This window comes from Hemicordylus capensis, chromosome 3 (assembly GCF_027244095.1).
Source record: "Hemicordylus capensis ecotype Gifberg chromosome 3, rHemCap1.1.pri, whole genome shotgun sequence".
Classification (NCBI taxonomy): Eukaryota; Metazoa; Chordata; class Lepidosauria; order Squamata; family Cordylidae; genus Hemicordylus; species Hemicordylus capensis.
This window is the reverse complement of record NC_069659.1, coordinates 12,220,040-12,236,719: the sequence shown is the minus strand read 5'-3', so window position 1 is coordinate 12,236,719 and position 16,680 is coordinate 12,220,040. Positions and strand designations below refer to the sequence as shown.

Sequence of the window (16,680 nt, the reverse complement as noted above, 5' to 3'; positions counted from 1 at the left end):
AGCCATCCAGGTTGTTGGCTGTCACCACATCTTGTGGCAGAGAATTCCACGATTATGTGTTGTGTGAAAAAGTAATTCCATTTGTTGGTCCTAGATTTCCTGGCAGTCAATTTCATTGGATGACCCTAGGTTCTAGTGTTATGTGAGAGGGAGAAGAATTTCTCTCGATCCACTTTCTCCACACCATGCATGATTTTATAGACCTCAATCATGTCTCCCCACAGTCGTCTTTTTTCTAAACTAAATAGCCCCAGGTGTTGTAACCTTGCCTTATAAGGAAGGTGCTCTAGGCCCCTGATAATCTTGGTTAGATCACCTTGGACATACACATTAACAGCCCTCAGACCCATTTGCTCCACCCCCACTGCAGGTCTTCTCAGTCTTGCAAATATGTATGACCAGTTGCTTGCCTTTAAAAGCAGGCATTTACCTTCCTCATCCATCTCCAGACATTGGTGGTGGATTTGCTTTACTTAACCCATTCTGCAATGAGGAAATCCTGGAGGTCCTCTTCAATCATCATATCTTGAAGAGGAGGAAGATGTGTAGTCTCTCCTCAAATGACACTCTATAAAACATAACTACAAAGTCTACTATTCCCCAAAAGAAATCAGTTATAGATGACAAACTCCAAGAAACCCGGCTCTGGCTATCCAACACTTGACCATTTGAAGTGTAAGCCATGGCAGCGTTGCACCACCTCCACCCAGCAGGCACCCTACAATTATGGATGTAAGCCATGAGTGTGCTGCAAAGGATCCAATGAGCATGGTGCCTTAGGGGATTCCCCCATTAAATGGGCACTCTAGGCTCTGTGACTCTGTGACTCTGCACCTGTCTCCATGGTACCGGAGGAAACACATGATCCTGGCAGCCAGGTTAGGGGAGTGCTTGCTCTCTTAAACTCAGCCAATAGTCAGGCTTCTGAGTGGAGTTAGGCTGGACAGAAGGCGGGGGGCAACAATTCAAACTTCTGACTTTCCTTCCATCTTCCCACCCTAGAATGCACCAGAGGAAGAAGGAACAATGGCGTGGCTTCCTTTTCCTGTTACATTACTGGGAAGAAAATATCCATGCCCTATACTATTTATAGCTGGGTGTGGCCATTTCCCCTGACCCAGTAATACACCAGGAAAAGGACACAATGCAACTATGTGTTCTAGGGTGAGAAGATGGAGGGAAAGTCAGCACTGTAGCTGGCTTCTGAGTAGCCACTTCCTCCTCTAAACATCAGATATCCTGTAAAGGTAAGCCCCCACCCCCAGTCTGATGCATAGAACTGATACTGATGGATCAGTGCAATGCAACTGACATAATGATAGAATGCAAAACTCAATCATTACCAGGATAAGTCGATACCAATCCTAATTCTGATGAGTACCATGAACAGACCCACACTATAGGAGCACTGCACTCACTGACTGCCATCAAGATGAATGCTGCTCTGGCAGTATGGGGAAGGGGAGATGTCCCTCAGGGACATATATTTGAAAGGCACAGCAGGCTTCAGAGGGATGCGGTGGTTGGCAAAAATCACCCCTTCCCCTTTGTGCAAGCATACTCAGAATCTTTTTTAAAGCTAAGGCCCCCACTCCTCAAATGGGTTTGATGCAATGCAGATACAATGTGGCATTGCATTGAATCTGTTGCCAATATCAGGGATATTTTTCATCAGAATTGTTTCTGGTGAAAAATGCCCCAATATGGCTTGTATCACATCAGAACTGAACTGATCATTGTTCCAATCTGATGCATGGCCCAACTACAGAGTTCCCATGCCCACAAGGGCTACCCATTTATTTCTGTGGAGCAGTGTGGCTTTGCATACATAAGCCAGTTTGTACACAAAGAGCTGATCCATCCCCTGAAGTGAATGGTGCAGCCAGCATATGCAGGGCTTTCTTAGGCACTGAATCGCACAGCTGGGGTTTTGAGTTGACTCATGATGAGCCTGTTGTACCTATGGTGATTTCTTTTACTATGAATATAAGACGAATCAACATAAGAGAGCCCTGCAGAATCAGATTTAAGGTCCATCAAGCCCAGCCCTCTGTTTCCCATAGTGACCAACCTGGTACCTCTCAGATACCTACAAGCAAGGTATGATGGCAGCACTGGATCCTGGCTGCTGTCACCAGTAACTGGCATTCACTGGTATACCAGCTTACATACTGTTCAGTCTATTGTTATTCAGAGTAAAATGCACACACACTGCAAAGTTGTACTCAAAAGAAGGAGAGAGCTGGTTAAAGAGACAGGGTACCTCCGTGCCTGCTAGGCACAAGCACCATCACTTTTCTGGCAATTCTAGGGATGTGCAAATTGATGCAAATTTGAATCAATTTGAAGCAAACCTGAGTGATTCTAGTGATTCAAATTGAATCACCCCTTAAAAGGGCAATTCAATTTGAATTTGGATCAAATTTTGAAAATTTGACTCAAATTCAAATAAATTTTCAGACCAGATTTGAATTTGATTTTAATTCAAAATGCGTTTTTGGAATTTGATTTTAATTCAAAACAAATAAAAAAATTCATTTTGTGCACATCTGTAGATAAGACTCCCATAATTTCTAATGGAAGCACCAGTGGAGCAGCAATGATGCCATGCTTGGTCAGCACAGAGGCGTCCCGCCTCTGCAACCAGCGTCTCCCTTCTTCTGAATACAACATTGCAGCATTTGTCCATTTTGCTCAGAACAACAGTAGACTGCCTGGTACATAATCCAGTTCTTCTGAACCACCCCTTGCTACTATATCCACTACTTAGGTTCTAAGTAGTGAATATAGTAGCAAGGGGTGGTTCAGAAGAACTGGATTATGTACCAGGCAGTCTACTGTTGTTCTGGGCAAAATGAACAAATGCTGCAATGATTCCACAGCTGGACAACACCCACTGAGGCTGAATCCCCTCCAAATCTTGCCTAGTACTCTGCAGTCCTGCAAAATTATTTTGAAGAGATTCATATCTCTGGTCAGATGGTGCATATAAGCCACAAATTGACTTGCAAAACTTCTAAAAACACAAGTCAAACTCTTTTAGCTTTCAACTCACATAGATCTCATTATTCAAATCCAGTGTCTATTGTTTTAGAAGAGGAAAAAAGGTTGTTGGCAAAATTGGAGGCATTATGTCAGACATATTCATTGTACTCTATTTTACACGGTGAACTTCCTTCAATCTCCCAAAAAAGCAAGGAAAAAGTCCTCAGCCAATATAGCACCCTAGTACTAATTGCGTTGTCTAGGCACATTGAGTAGAGATTTCATTTCACACATCACAAACTAGCAGCAAAACCCTTGTCATAGTCATATTTCATGCAAAGCTCTCCTTCAGTCTAATCTTCCCATCCTAGTTTCACAGTCCACTACTCTGAAACAAAGCTTGGTTAAATCTTAATGAAAAAAATGCCAAATTAAAGAGAACCCAAATGTTAGATTTTTCCAATCCCCATCCCAGGTTTTGCAGTATGGGTCAAAACGCACTTGGACACCAGGTAAGGAGCTATAGTATGGCCATACATCCTCAGGATATTTCTGTTCAACAGCACAAGAAGCCGTGCATACCCAAGGCCCTGGAGACTGGATATTTAATGCAGGTTTCTTTTAAGCCTAGGTGGATACCATGAATTTTGAACTAGATGTGGGAATGTCATGACAGATGGGGCCCTACAGTCTCTCTTATCAAGTGTCATTAACTCTCAGAGTTGAACCAGGAAGCTCATGAGATAAAGCCTAGAGAGTCATCTGGGACTCTGGGTGCTCAGTCAAAAAGTCATCTTTAGGCATGGAAGAGTATAACATCAGCCCCCGTGTTTGGAAGGCAGTATGGATCCTCTAGATTGGCTGGGTTTGACATAACTACCGGGATCTTGGCTTTCTATGTTTGCCTGGTCAACAGCACAGTATCATCAGCAAACTCCAGCCTGTTACAAGTTCTAGTTCCAGTAGTTCTAGCAGGGACTCTGAGCTGGGGGAAAAAGCATCCCAGTAATTCTGGTAAAGCAGCTCATGGCCCCAGCCTGGCTTTGGCATTGACACACCAAGTAAGAATTCTATACTTTCCCAGAGGTTCCCTCTAGGGGTGTGCACAGAACCAGCTGGTCCGGTCTGGTTCAAGTCCAAACTGGGCCCGAACCGGATCGGGCCAGCCCACCCACCATTCAGTTCAGTTCGGGGGTGGGGGTGTTCACGAGGTTTTTTTTCATCCCCCCCGGGAGTTGTTCAAGGTGGGAGGGGGTCCTTAGAGGTTCCCCCTCTCACTGCCAGGCACTGTTAAGCCATGTTCGGCTGCTCTTCGGCCACTTGTCAGCCTTCCCCCTTCAGTGCAGTGGCTATTCAATGGGCCTTTGCATGGCCTGGCTTATTCTGCTTGAGCTAGGTTCACTTGACCATCATTGGCAAACCTGTGACTGTATCCTTTTCCAGAGTGAGCCAGAGTCTCCCCCAAGGTAGCAGTCCAGCAGAGACACAGACCTTGGACATCTCTATGGGCAATGGAGTCAGGACCTTGGATAGCTCCAAAGAGGACTACAAGAGACTGAGAGCTGGGTATAATAACATAAGAGGGAAGCTGGTCCAGCAGCTGCTGGGAGCTGACTGCTGAGTGTCATGGCTACTGCCCAAGCAGAGTGGATTGGCCCTTTTCCTTCTCTGGCCCTGTTGTTTGCAGGGACCTTGTCCAGTTTTACTAAGCACAGACTCTGTTGCTGTTGGGGGACCTCTACTTTGGCAAGTGGACCCATCTTTTTAGAGATGCCTTTTCAATTGTTATTCTTGTCTGTTCTAGTGGACCTTTAATATTAAACTTGTAAATCTGCTCTCGTTTTTAACTGAGTTCTATTTCTTTTATTGTTGTGAGCCACCCCAAGCAGTATGGCAATGGAGGGGTGGAACAGAGATATTTTAAATAAATTAAAAAAACAGCAACCCTGTGCTCTTTTCTTTCGTTCTTTATTTAAAATATTTCTATACCACTCAAAACTTGCGTCTCTGGGCGTTTTACAAAAACATTAAATCAATTAACAATTAAAATCCTTTAAAAGATTAAAAACATTTAAAACCCTGTATTAAAATTACTTAAAACTCTAAATCTAATTAAAAGCCTGAGTGAATAAATGTGTCTTCAGTACCTTTTAAAAAGTTGCTCAGAGATGAGGAGGCTCTTATTTCAACTGGGAGTGCATTCCAAAGTCCAGGGGCTGCAACGGAGAAGGCCCATTCCTGAGTAGCTGCCAGATAAGTTGGCAGCAGCCGCAGGCGAACCTCTCCAGACGATCTTAGCAGGCGGTGGGGCTCATGGTGAAGAAGACGTTCTCTTAAATACCCATGGCCTAAGCTGTTTAGGGCTTTATAGGTAATGACCAGCACCTTGTATTTTTCCAAGAAACGTATTGGCAGCCAGTGCAATTCCTTCAACACAGGAGTAATATGATCTCTCCTAGATGGCCCGGAGACCAACCTGGCTGCCATGTTCTGAACCAACTGCAGTTTCCAGACTACGTACAAAGGCAGCCCCAAATAGAGCACATTGTAGTAATCCAGCCTAGAGGTTATCAGCAGATGTACCACTGTTTTGAGGTAATTGACCTGAGAGTTAGCTCCACTGAAGACAGTTGAACTTACTCCTGAAAAAAAATGCATGGGATTGTGCTGCAAGATTTTTAGAACAGAGCATACTGGGTAACATTTTATGAATCAAGCTGCCAGCCCAGGAGAGGTGTGTTCACTGCTTCTGCACTGCTTTATATGGGGAGCATCCATGCCTGCTATGGAATGTGTCTTCACACTTCCGATGATATTCACATTTGATTAGGAACATAGGAAACTGCCATATACTGAATCAGACCATTGGTCTATCTAGCTCAGTATTGTCTTCTCAGATCGGCAGCAGCTTCTCCAAGGTTGCAGGCAGGAATCTCTCTCAGCCCTATCTTGGAGGTGCTGGGGAGGGAGCTTGGAACCTTCTGCTCTTCCCAGAGTGGCTCCATCCCCTGAGGGGAATATCTTACAGTGTTCACACTTCTAGTCTCCCTTTCAAATGCAACCAGGGTGGACCCTGCTTAGCTAAGGGGACGTCATGCTTGCTACCACAAGACCAGCTCTCCTCTACCTGATTGGTAGCTCACTGTGTAGAATGTAAGGTCTACATCATCTAAGGTCTACATGAAAGGTCAATCCTCTCCCTTGGATCTACTGCTCACTGCATAAAATGTAAGTCACTCAGTTTATCTCCTATGAGCATTTCAAAGTTCCAAATGATAGGCTGGGTTGTCCGATTTTCTCCATTTGGTGAAGAAGGTAAAAAGAGTTCCAGACTGATTAACGTACTTTCTCATAGATGCTCTAACTAATTACAGCACTTCTCTAATGTGCGGGAAATTAGTTCCTGACTATGAGTTCTGTTATTATTAGTCCCCAGAAGTTTCACATTAAAAGAAATGTATCAAATTGAGCTGAACTGAATGTGTGGAAACAAGATATATTCCTCAACTGTGGCTGATCTTAATGTGCAGAACTGGGACATTTGGGAAGCTATCAGAAATGAGTAATGCTTTATATTTGCTGTACACATATGCAATGAAGAAATGGCTAACAAAATTCTGGAACGGTGTGTTACATGAAATCCTCTCTGTACCAGGACAGACCTTCCATTATGAGATGGGAAGGGAAGGGAGAAAAAAGCCAGTGAATATTGAGGATACAAGTGGATCGGCCTTAAAGTTTGGTTTGTAGTGTTTTTCTCAAGATACATTTATCTACATTCATGCCTGCTTTTAATTTCACCTAGACTGGAATACTGTAGTGCTAGCGTTCTCAGACTTCCAGATGGTATTGGACTACAATTCCTAGCCACAAGGACCCCAGATGTTGTTGGACTGCAACAGCTTCAACCATTGTGATGGGAGTTGTAGTCTCACACCAGCTTGTGACCCACGTTTGAAGAACCCCTGTTGCAGTGTGTTATGCAGGGCTGCCTTTGAGGGGCTATCTTGAGTTGCTTTTCCAGAGTATGATATTGTCTCATCCCTTCAAGCAATGAATTGGGATCCATTGGCTGAGCTTTGCCCCAGCATAATAGAAGTGTAAGTGTAAAAGTAAATGTCTCCCTTTCATAATAAAAGGTCATCCAATGGAATTGATAGGTGGCAGTTAGGACAAACTAAAGAAAATATTTCACTTACCATATCATCTAAAGACAAATAAATGAAGGCTAAGTCACATAGCCTTCAAGAATCTGCCTTATACCACATCAGGCTATTGGTCCATCTAACTCAGGATTGTCTACATTGACTGGCAGAGGCTCTCCAAGGTTTCAGGCAGGAGTATCTCCCAGCCCTACCTGTAGATGCCAGGAAGTGAACCTGAGACCTACTGCATGCAAGCATGCAAATGCTTGTCCACTGAGCTAGTGGATCCCCTAAGGAGAATATCTTAAAGTGCTCACATATTGGCCACATTTGTGTGTAATGGCAAACCAGGGGTAGATGAACATAACACCAGAGCCCCTGATGGTGCAGTGGTAAAACTGCTGCCCTGTAACCAGAAGGTTACAAGTTCGATCCTGACCAGGGGCTCAAGGTTGACTCAGCCTTCCATCCTTCTGAGGTCGGTAAAATGAGTACCCAGAATGTTGGGGGCAACATGCTAAATCATTGTAAACCACTTAGAGAGCTCTGGCTATAGAGCGGTATATAAATGTAAGTGCTATTGCTATTGCTATTGCTATTGCTATAAGGTTAATTTTTGTAACCATGCATTGCATCACGGACATTCATCCAACCATAGCCCAGCAACCTCTGGTTTGAGAGGAGGGGGGCCTCTCCCTCTTCCTGATCCCAGCAAGCTCAGAACATCTTCAGGGTGACAGCCATTGGCTATGATCTTCAAGGGGTGGTGCTGAGCGTGATTGTGCCTTTCAGAATGGACTGCCCACCCTCGGCAGGGAAAAGGCATTTAAACCCCTTTAGATGGCATTTGAGCCCTTATCCTGACACCTATTGACACCTTGTATGAGCCCCACACCAAAACAGTTGTACAAGTACACAATTCCGCACAAGCACAATTATTGGCAATGGGGGGATGCCAAGGGGCACTATTTTTTTCTGTTACTCCAGGAAGGGATTGTGATGATTGCCTAGGAGGGAATATGCTTATGAGGGAGGGCAAAGGATCCTGGGGTCTGGACCATTGTGACCAAGGATGCTATTGTGATGGCAGAGCCTGGCAAACCAGTCCAGGTACCTCCAACAACACTCCTGCCCCCATGTTGAAGAAGGCATTCATTAGACCCCTCCTTAAAAAGCTCTCACTGGACCCAGATGACATAAATAACTTTGGACCAGTTTCAAACTTCCCATTCCTGGGCAAGGTGTTGGAGAGTGTTGTGGTGTCTCAGCTCCAGGTAGTCCTGGATGAATCTGATTACTTAGATCCTTTCCAGTCTGGCTTCCAACATGGATATGGGATGGAAACTGCCTTGGTCACCCTGGTGGATGACCTATGCTGGGAGATAAACAGAGGGAAGGAGTGTGACTTTGTTGATCTTCCTGGACCTCTCATTGGCTTTCGATATCATCGACCATGGTATCCTTCTGCGACATCTCTCTGGGTTGGGACTTAGGGGTACAGTTATACAGTGGCTCTGCTCCTACCTGGAGGGTCGTACTCAGAAGGTTATTCTGGGGGGTGTCTGCTCCACCCCTTGGCCTGTGGCCTATGGGGTGCCACAGGGATTAATTCTGTCCCCCATGCTGTTTAACATCTACATGAAACCTCTGGGAGAGGTCATCCGTGGGTGTGATGGGATGTATATATAGGACCTGGTGAGTGCGTGTGTGTGTGTGTGTTGCCCTAGCAACCAGGCACAGAAGGTTCAGAGGGGGAAGGATATAAAATAAAGGCAGTTGAGAGAGAGGAGGGGAATTTGTTGCATTGGAGTAGGAGGGGTTTTGAGTAGCGCGTTGAGAGATTGAGGTGTGTGTTCTGAACAGGAAATATTGTTCTGGGGGTGGGGAGTTTGTATGGAACTTGAAGGGTGAATGTGTGGAGGCTGGAGAACCAGCAGTGTTCTGGGCAGCTCCTAGTAACAAACAAGAAGGTCTGGAAGAATTCACTAAATTTACAAACCCAGGTTTAATTACCTCTGTCCCAGTTATCTCAGCCCTCATATGTTATATTTTATCCAAAGGAAAATAAACACTCACAAAGTTGAACCTCGGATGTACCTAGTAACTTGGTAGAGAAGCTTATGCACCCTGCTTTGCAGAGATTTTTATTCTAATCAGTAAATATTAAACTTATTCTTGTTTCACTTATATCTTGAACATACGCCTACCCTGTGCTCGTGAGGCTATGTAGCCAAAAGAGGTTGAGTAATGATAGCAGGGTAACAAGAATGTATATGGTAGCCACGAGGGAAAGTAAAAACTGAATGAATTCCCAGAACCTGGAGACTAAATTGTCATAGAACAATAAAAACAAATCACCTCCCTGGAATTGAGGGGAGGGTGTCAGGGAGGGACCTTGGCAGTGGGTGTGGGCTGTGGTGCCATCAATATGCTGATGACACCCAGCTCTACCTATATTTTAAGTCAGCAGACACCAGGGAGGCAGTGGATGCTCTGAACTGGGGCCTGGAGGCTGTTCTGGACCGGGTGGGGGCAAAGAAGTTGAAACTTAATCCAGATAAGACGGAAGTGCTCTGGACTGGTAGAACTGATCATCCGAGTAAGGAGGTAAATCTGGTCTTAGACAGGGTAACACTCCCTCTGAAAGACAAAATCCGCAGCTTGAGGGTGCTTCTGGACTCAGCTCTGTCCTTGGAGGTACAGGTGGTGGCAGTGAGTTGTGTGGAAGTGCCTTTTACCAGCTATGGCTGGTACACCAGCTGCAACCCTACTTGGAGAAGTCAGACCTGACTTCAGTCACTCATGCTTTGGTAACACCCAGATTGGACTACTGCAATACACTCTACATGGGGCTGCCCTTGAAGATGGTTCAGAAGCTTCGGCAGATCCAGAATGCTGCTGCAAAGTTGCTTGTGGGTGCATGAAGGGTGCTTCATGAGTTTCACACCCATCCTGAGGCAGCTTCATTGGTTACTGGTCTGCTTCCGGGCTAGATTCAAGGTGCTGGTCTTGACCTTTAACGCTCTACATGGCTTGGGGCTGGGGTACCTGTCAGACTGCATTGGCCCATATGAACCTGCCAGGGCCCTCTGCTAATCATCTCAGGCCCTACTCATGGCCCCACCACTAACAGAGATCCAGTTAGCAGGGACTAGAGACAGAGCCTTTTCGTTTGTGACCCCCTCGGCTTTGGAACATCCTCCCTGAAGTGCTTTGCCATGCCCCTTCCCTCACTGTTTTTTTTAAAAAAAACTTAAAACACATCTTTTTAAAGAGGCTTTTTAATGCCCCATCTTTGGTTATATTTGGTAAGTTCTTTAGTCTTTAGGGTTTTTTGTTTTTTTTAAAACATTCTCAATTTTTAGCTTTTAAAATAACTTTTAATTTGAAACTTAATTCTGATTGTGGTTTTAGCCTGACTTTTAACTTGTTTACTTAACTGGGTTAATTTTATTAGTTTTATTTTACATTGCATCTATTTTATTGTTGTGAGCCGCCCTGAGCAGTAGTGTACTGGAGCGGCGGGGTATAAATATTTTCAGATAGATAGATAGATAGAGTGCATTCCTGCACCCAAGGAGAAACTCACTACAAACAGAAGGTTCAAACTGGAGTTTGGCAAGAGAAACTGCAGGTCACTTTTGCCATGAAACCATGCATTCAGACGTAGATGAATTCCAACCTCTGCCCCATTCAACTCCGGTTTGGCATTGCGTGCGAATGAGGCCATAGTCCCTCCTCCAATGCAAACCATGACAGACCCTGCTTAGCAAACGGAACAATACATGCTCACTACTGCATAGTCTCCAATCCTCCTATCAGGGTCTATTAGTCATAATGGCTATATGGAACCTCCATGTGCAGAGGCAGTATACCATGGAATACCACACAGTGGTATTCCATGTAACAGTGGGAGTAACAGTGGGAGAGGGCTTACCTGTGGGCTTGCATGAAGTCTCTGATTGGCCACTGTGAGGTTAGGGAGCAGAAGTTATGTGTCTTGATCTTGAAGAGCTTTTCTTATGCTCTTAAAATAGTTAATACTAGTTGTTGCCTTAGTTGCTGTGCAGAAATGAAACAACTGGAACCAAAAGTAAGCTCTGTTAACTGTAATGAGCCATCCGGGCCATCCACTATGGCAGTTGTTCTCAAACTTGGATCCCCAGATGTTGTTGGACTACAGCTCCCATCATCCACAGCCACATTTTCCAAAGGTAATGATGGGAGTTATAGTGATGGGGCATGATGGGAGGAGAGATGGTCTTGTAGTAGCAAGCATCAGTTGTCCCCTTTGCTATGCAGGATCCATCCTGTCTTGCATTTGAATGGAAGACTATATTTGTGAGCACTGTAAGATATTTTCCTTAGAGCAGGGAAATCTCAGCCTCGGGTCCCTAGATGTTTTTGGACTATAATTCCCATCATCCCTGCCTCTGGCCACTGTGGCTGAGGATGATGGGAATTGTAGTCCAAAAACATCTGGGGACCCAAGGTTGAGACCCTCTGCCAAAGGATGGGGATGCTCTGGGAAGAGCACCTCCATGCTTGCATGTAACCTTCAAGAAGCTGCTGCCAGTTTGTGTAGACCATATGAGTGAGAGGGACCAATGGTGTGACTCAGTCTATGGCAGCTTCCTATGTTCCTAACCTTCTGGATGCAAGCATCCCTAATTTAGTTTGAGAAGAGCTGGTCTTGTGGTAGCAAGCATGATGTGTCCACTTTGCTAAACAGGGTCTACTGTGGTTTACATTTGAATGGGAGACTACATATAAGCACTGAAAGACATTCCCCTTGGGGGATGGGGCCGCTCTAGGAAGAGCATCTGCATGCTTGCACGCAGAAGGTTCCAAGTTCCCTCCCTGGCATTTCCAGATAGGGCTGAAAGAGACTCCTGCCTGCAACTTTGGAGGCACTGCCATTCTGTGTAGACAATACTAAGCTAGCTGGACCCAGGATCTGACTCGACATATGGCAGCTTCCTATGTTCCTAACCATTGCTTTAAGGTGCACCAAGCAGGCGTGTAGCTATAATTGAGCGGTTGGATTCAAATAACCCAGGCCCCACAGTTCTTGAGGTGCCCCCAATCCACCCCTTCCTATTTTCTTCATTATCTCCCTCACTCCAAGGGACCCCTGGGGAGAGGGGTGAACACGGGCCCCCTCTACCCTAGCCCCTGGCATGAAGTTATCTAACACTTTCTCGGATTGTTATTGCCCTTGGTTAGGTAGACTTGTGGCCACCCTTTCAGGACCAGAGCAGTAAGGCAATATTTATTTTCTTTTTGTCTTGGTGGATATTGTGCCGAGTGAAATCATTTCTTTTCAATATGCATGGTCACAACGAGAAAGGCAGCAAGTTAGCCCAGATATTGTCTTCAAGTGGTGCAATATGGATGAAAAACTGGAAATCAATACGCCATTTACTGAAAAGGAGTGCACTCCGTTCATTATACACTCTTGTTAATGCCTTTTATGTATGAACAGAATTGATAATGGTCTCCTGCTCCGTGGAAAAAGAAATAATGAGAACATCCATTGCAGAGAAAAAGCCACAGCCTTCTAGTTTGGAAGGGGGGGGGAACGCATTTTTACAGTGGATTAAAAGTTAGGTCCCCATGGAATGCAAGAATAAAGTCGAACAGTCTTGGTCTTCAATTGGCAGGTTGGGAACCAAATCTGCATCACCGCTAGAGCTGTCAGTGAAGTTTGCCAGGCTCACTCAAGGAAATGAACAGGCTTATTATATACAGCTGGCCTTTGGGTAGTTTGGTGGTCATATCTGCCCTCGGTGCTTGAGTTGGAGAGTAATTTAATTGTATATACTGTAGTCTCCCATTCAATGCAAACCAGGGCAGACCCTGCTTAGCAGAGGACAATTCTTGCCAACTACCACAAGACCAGCTCTCCTCTCACTCCTTCCTTCAAAAGCCCTTTATAATTGTCTAAATAATATATATTTTTCGGGATCATGCAGACCTCAGGAACAGATTTACTGTATAGAAATGGATAGGACTTTTGGAGGGAGGGGAGAGATGCAAAAATCACTTCCCCTTCCCCTTTGGCTTTTACATTTAGAGAGAAGACAATTGAGGGGAGATATGATAGAGATCTATAAAATCATGAATGGTGTGGAGAAAGGTGCGAGAGAGAAATTTTTTCCCCTCTATCATAACAGAAGAACCAGGGGACATCCCATGAAACTGATTACCAAGAAATTTCGGACTGACAAAAGTAAGTACTTTTTTCACACAGCGCATAATTAGGCTATGGAATTCCCTGACACAAGTTATGATGTCAGCCAAGAGTCTGGATGGCTTTAAGAGAGGTTTAGATAAATACGTGGAGGACAGGTCTATCAGTGGCTACTAGTCTGAGGGCTATAGGCCACCTCCAGCCTCAGAGGCAAGATGTTTCGAAATACCAGTTGCAGGGGAACAACAGCAGGAGAGAGGGCATGCCCTCACCTCCTGCCTGCAGGCTTCTCGGAGGCATCCAGTGGGACACTGTGTGAAACAGGATGCTGGACTACATAGGCCTTGGGCCTGATCCAGTATGGCTGTTTTTATGTTCTTATGTCAAGAGTCGTCTGTGCAAAGATGCATTCAGTGCAGGGACGTGGAAGGTTCCTTGCAGAACCACAGTCCTCCTTTCCTCTCTGGAGGGCTGAGCATCAAGTAAGCCAATAGTTGACATCCTGATTAACTTACTCACTAGCACTACTCAGACGTTTCTCTGTAAGTCAACTACATCCCAATAGGACTTCCTCTAGTACATTCAGTCAGAATGTCAGCCATTTCCTCTCTTTGTATACACAATGGATATTCATAGTAGATAAGTCTCCATTGGCTATTTGTCATAAAGGCTGTGTGGAAACTAAGGTTCTGAGGCAGGGGTTCGTGTCAGGCCCTTGGACATAATTTGTGGTCCAGATTTTGGTCATTGGTACCATCTCAGAGGATAAATGCTCATAGTGATATTTGTTAGTTTTTTGAGCTCAGGGTTTCTTAACCTTGGGCCCCCAGATATTGTTGGACTACAACTCCCATCATCCTCAGCCACAAGGCCATGTCTGGGGATGATGGGAGGAGTAGTCCAACAACATCTGGGGGCCCAAGGTTAAGAAACCCTGGTTTAGCGTATTTGTATGCCACCCAAATCTCTCGTCTCTGGGCGGTTTACAATAAAGCAATGCAGATTGCAAACAGAGTTAACACATTAAAACTATTTAAAACAATGATACATTTTATAAATCTAATTAACAGATTAGATTAACAGACGTGTCTTGAGAGCCCTTTTAAAAGCTGTCAGCAGAGGTGCACTTAGGTAATTTTGGAGCCTGGAACTAAAGGCCTTTGGAGCCGCCCCCCCCCCCCCACATGGCAAGTTAAGCATCATCCCCCTACACACACACACACCATGACACACACAATATTTTTAACATGTAGGTTCTTGAAGGCACAATCAGCAACTGAAATCACAAGAACGTAAGGATATAAAATAGGTATATGTATGCAAACATGCACTCACAGAAATATTTCAACACATAGCGTAACATATTCCCATCCCACATATTTCTTCACCCACTCCCCTCTCTGTCTCTAAGGCACCTGGCACAAGTCACAATCACATTCAGCCACCTTGTGCAGTGTGGGCCAGTGGCAACCACACTACCCAGGATAGACTAAAGAGGATTTGGAGGCTCACAGAGGACATGGACTTTGGCCCTGAAGTCCAGGGGTAAGAGCGCCGCTGGCTATTAAAGATGAGGAGGCTCTTTTGGCAATGTCAGCCCCGCCGCCCAAGATGGAAAATAAGTGTCAGCTTTCTATGCATTCTCACCCCTTCTTTATCCCTACCCCCCAAACAATTAGGGTGACATTGCAGGCAATTTTACACAGAGGAAAGGATCAGGGCAACAATGAACAAATGGTTGTACTCTCCCCATGGGGCAATCTTTAGAGGATTTTCTTGCCAATGTCCATTCCCATTCCTCTGACAAGATCGATACAGTTTTAGAGAAGTTTTTGTGGTTGTGAAATGTTTCAAAGCTTTTCAAGCACCACTGCAAATTTGGCCACTGCAGGCTCGACGGTCAGGACAATAAAAGCTTCATAACACACGGAAAGCTAGAAGTCTTGCAATGTTTACACCTCTTTCCCATCTCTGGGGGTGTCGACCTTGTCAGAAATCTCCACAGGCATTTGTCCTTCCAGATGGTACCAACCACTTCTACTGACTCAAGCAAGATTGCAGGAAGCAGCAACAGGGCTTTTGTCTTGATGCCCTGCTTCTGAGTATCCTAGAGATACCTGGCTGGCTGCTGGGGGAAGTGAATTCCAAACAGAGGCAGGACTTCAGAATGACGCTTGATCTAGACGAGGTGGCCTTTTGATCGGATCCAGTAGGGATCTTCTAATGGCTGCCTCCACTTAACAGAGATGGATGGCGGGAGGGATTCTCATGGGCTCCTCTCCGATTATTCCATTATTGAGTGGGCAGGCTGGATGCAGCAAAGGACAGAGCAGCTAATTAATCTTGGAAACCGACAGCACACCATGTTCTTCCCCCACATATGCTAATGACACTGTGCTACCTTTGAGTAGGCAGGAGGGTGCAATTACAGACCTTTGGAGCATAATGAAGGTGAGGAGGAGTTCAAACATGTCCTTGGGACGCCTTTGTGGAGGTGACTGTAGTCTCAACAGGGATCTAATCCAGTGGCGAGGGGGTACTTGCATCCTGCCCTTTTGAAGTAATCCCAGGCCTTTGAAAGCCTGGGTAGGAGTTGCAATGGCATTCAGTACATGAATTAGTGACACCGGTTTCTGTGCAGTTAGTGCCAGTCATCAAATGCTTTGATCTGAGAGAAGGCTAATTGGTTGGGCCATCCCAATCTCATTTGAAATACACTACAGTGCAGAATCAAAGCACATCAGCTAAATACGGAGGAGATAAAGGCCAGTCGTATCCAGACCCAATGAAGATATGAGACAACCCCTGCTAACCTGGCAAAGAGGCACCTTTTAGCATGGTGAGTCTCTTTATTTAGCAGGGGGAGAGTAACTGGCCCTATCCACCCCCAGCATAGTACCTCCAGTGACTGTTACAAGTGTCTCTCTTATGTTGCTTTTTAGACTGTGAGCCCTTTGGGGACAGGGATCCGTCTTATTTATTTATTATTTCTCTGTGTAAACCGCCCTGAGCCATTTTTGGAAGGGCGGTATAGAAATCATAGGAACATAGGAATCTGCCATATACTGAGTCCAACCATTGGTCCATTGCTGTGGACAGGGGGTCTGTAGATTTCACCCTGTAGGGGGTGGAGAGCCAATCTTCCTTCTTTGTTCAGATTAATTGAAATAAAGTTGTGGCCCCATTAACTCCATTTACTTGTTGTTGTTGTTGTTGTTGTTGTTGTTGTTGTTGTTATTTATTTATTCAATTTATTAGAGGGGAGCTGGTCTTGTGGTAGCAAGCATGACTTGTCCCTTTAGCTAAACAGGGTATGCCCTGGTTGCATATGAATAGGAGACTTGGTGTGTGAGCACT

At 45.1% G+C, this 16,680-nt stretch overlaps 1 pseudogene; it reads right to left on the bottom strand.

Annotated features, from left to right (window-relative positions):
• Positions 1–473: 473 nt before the first annotated feature.
• Positions 474–684, bottom strand: LOC128352065 (selenoprotein K-like; annotated as a pseudogene).
• Between the last annotated feature and the right edge of the window lie 15,996 nt (positions 685–16,680).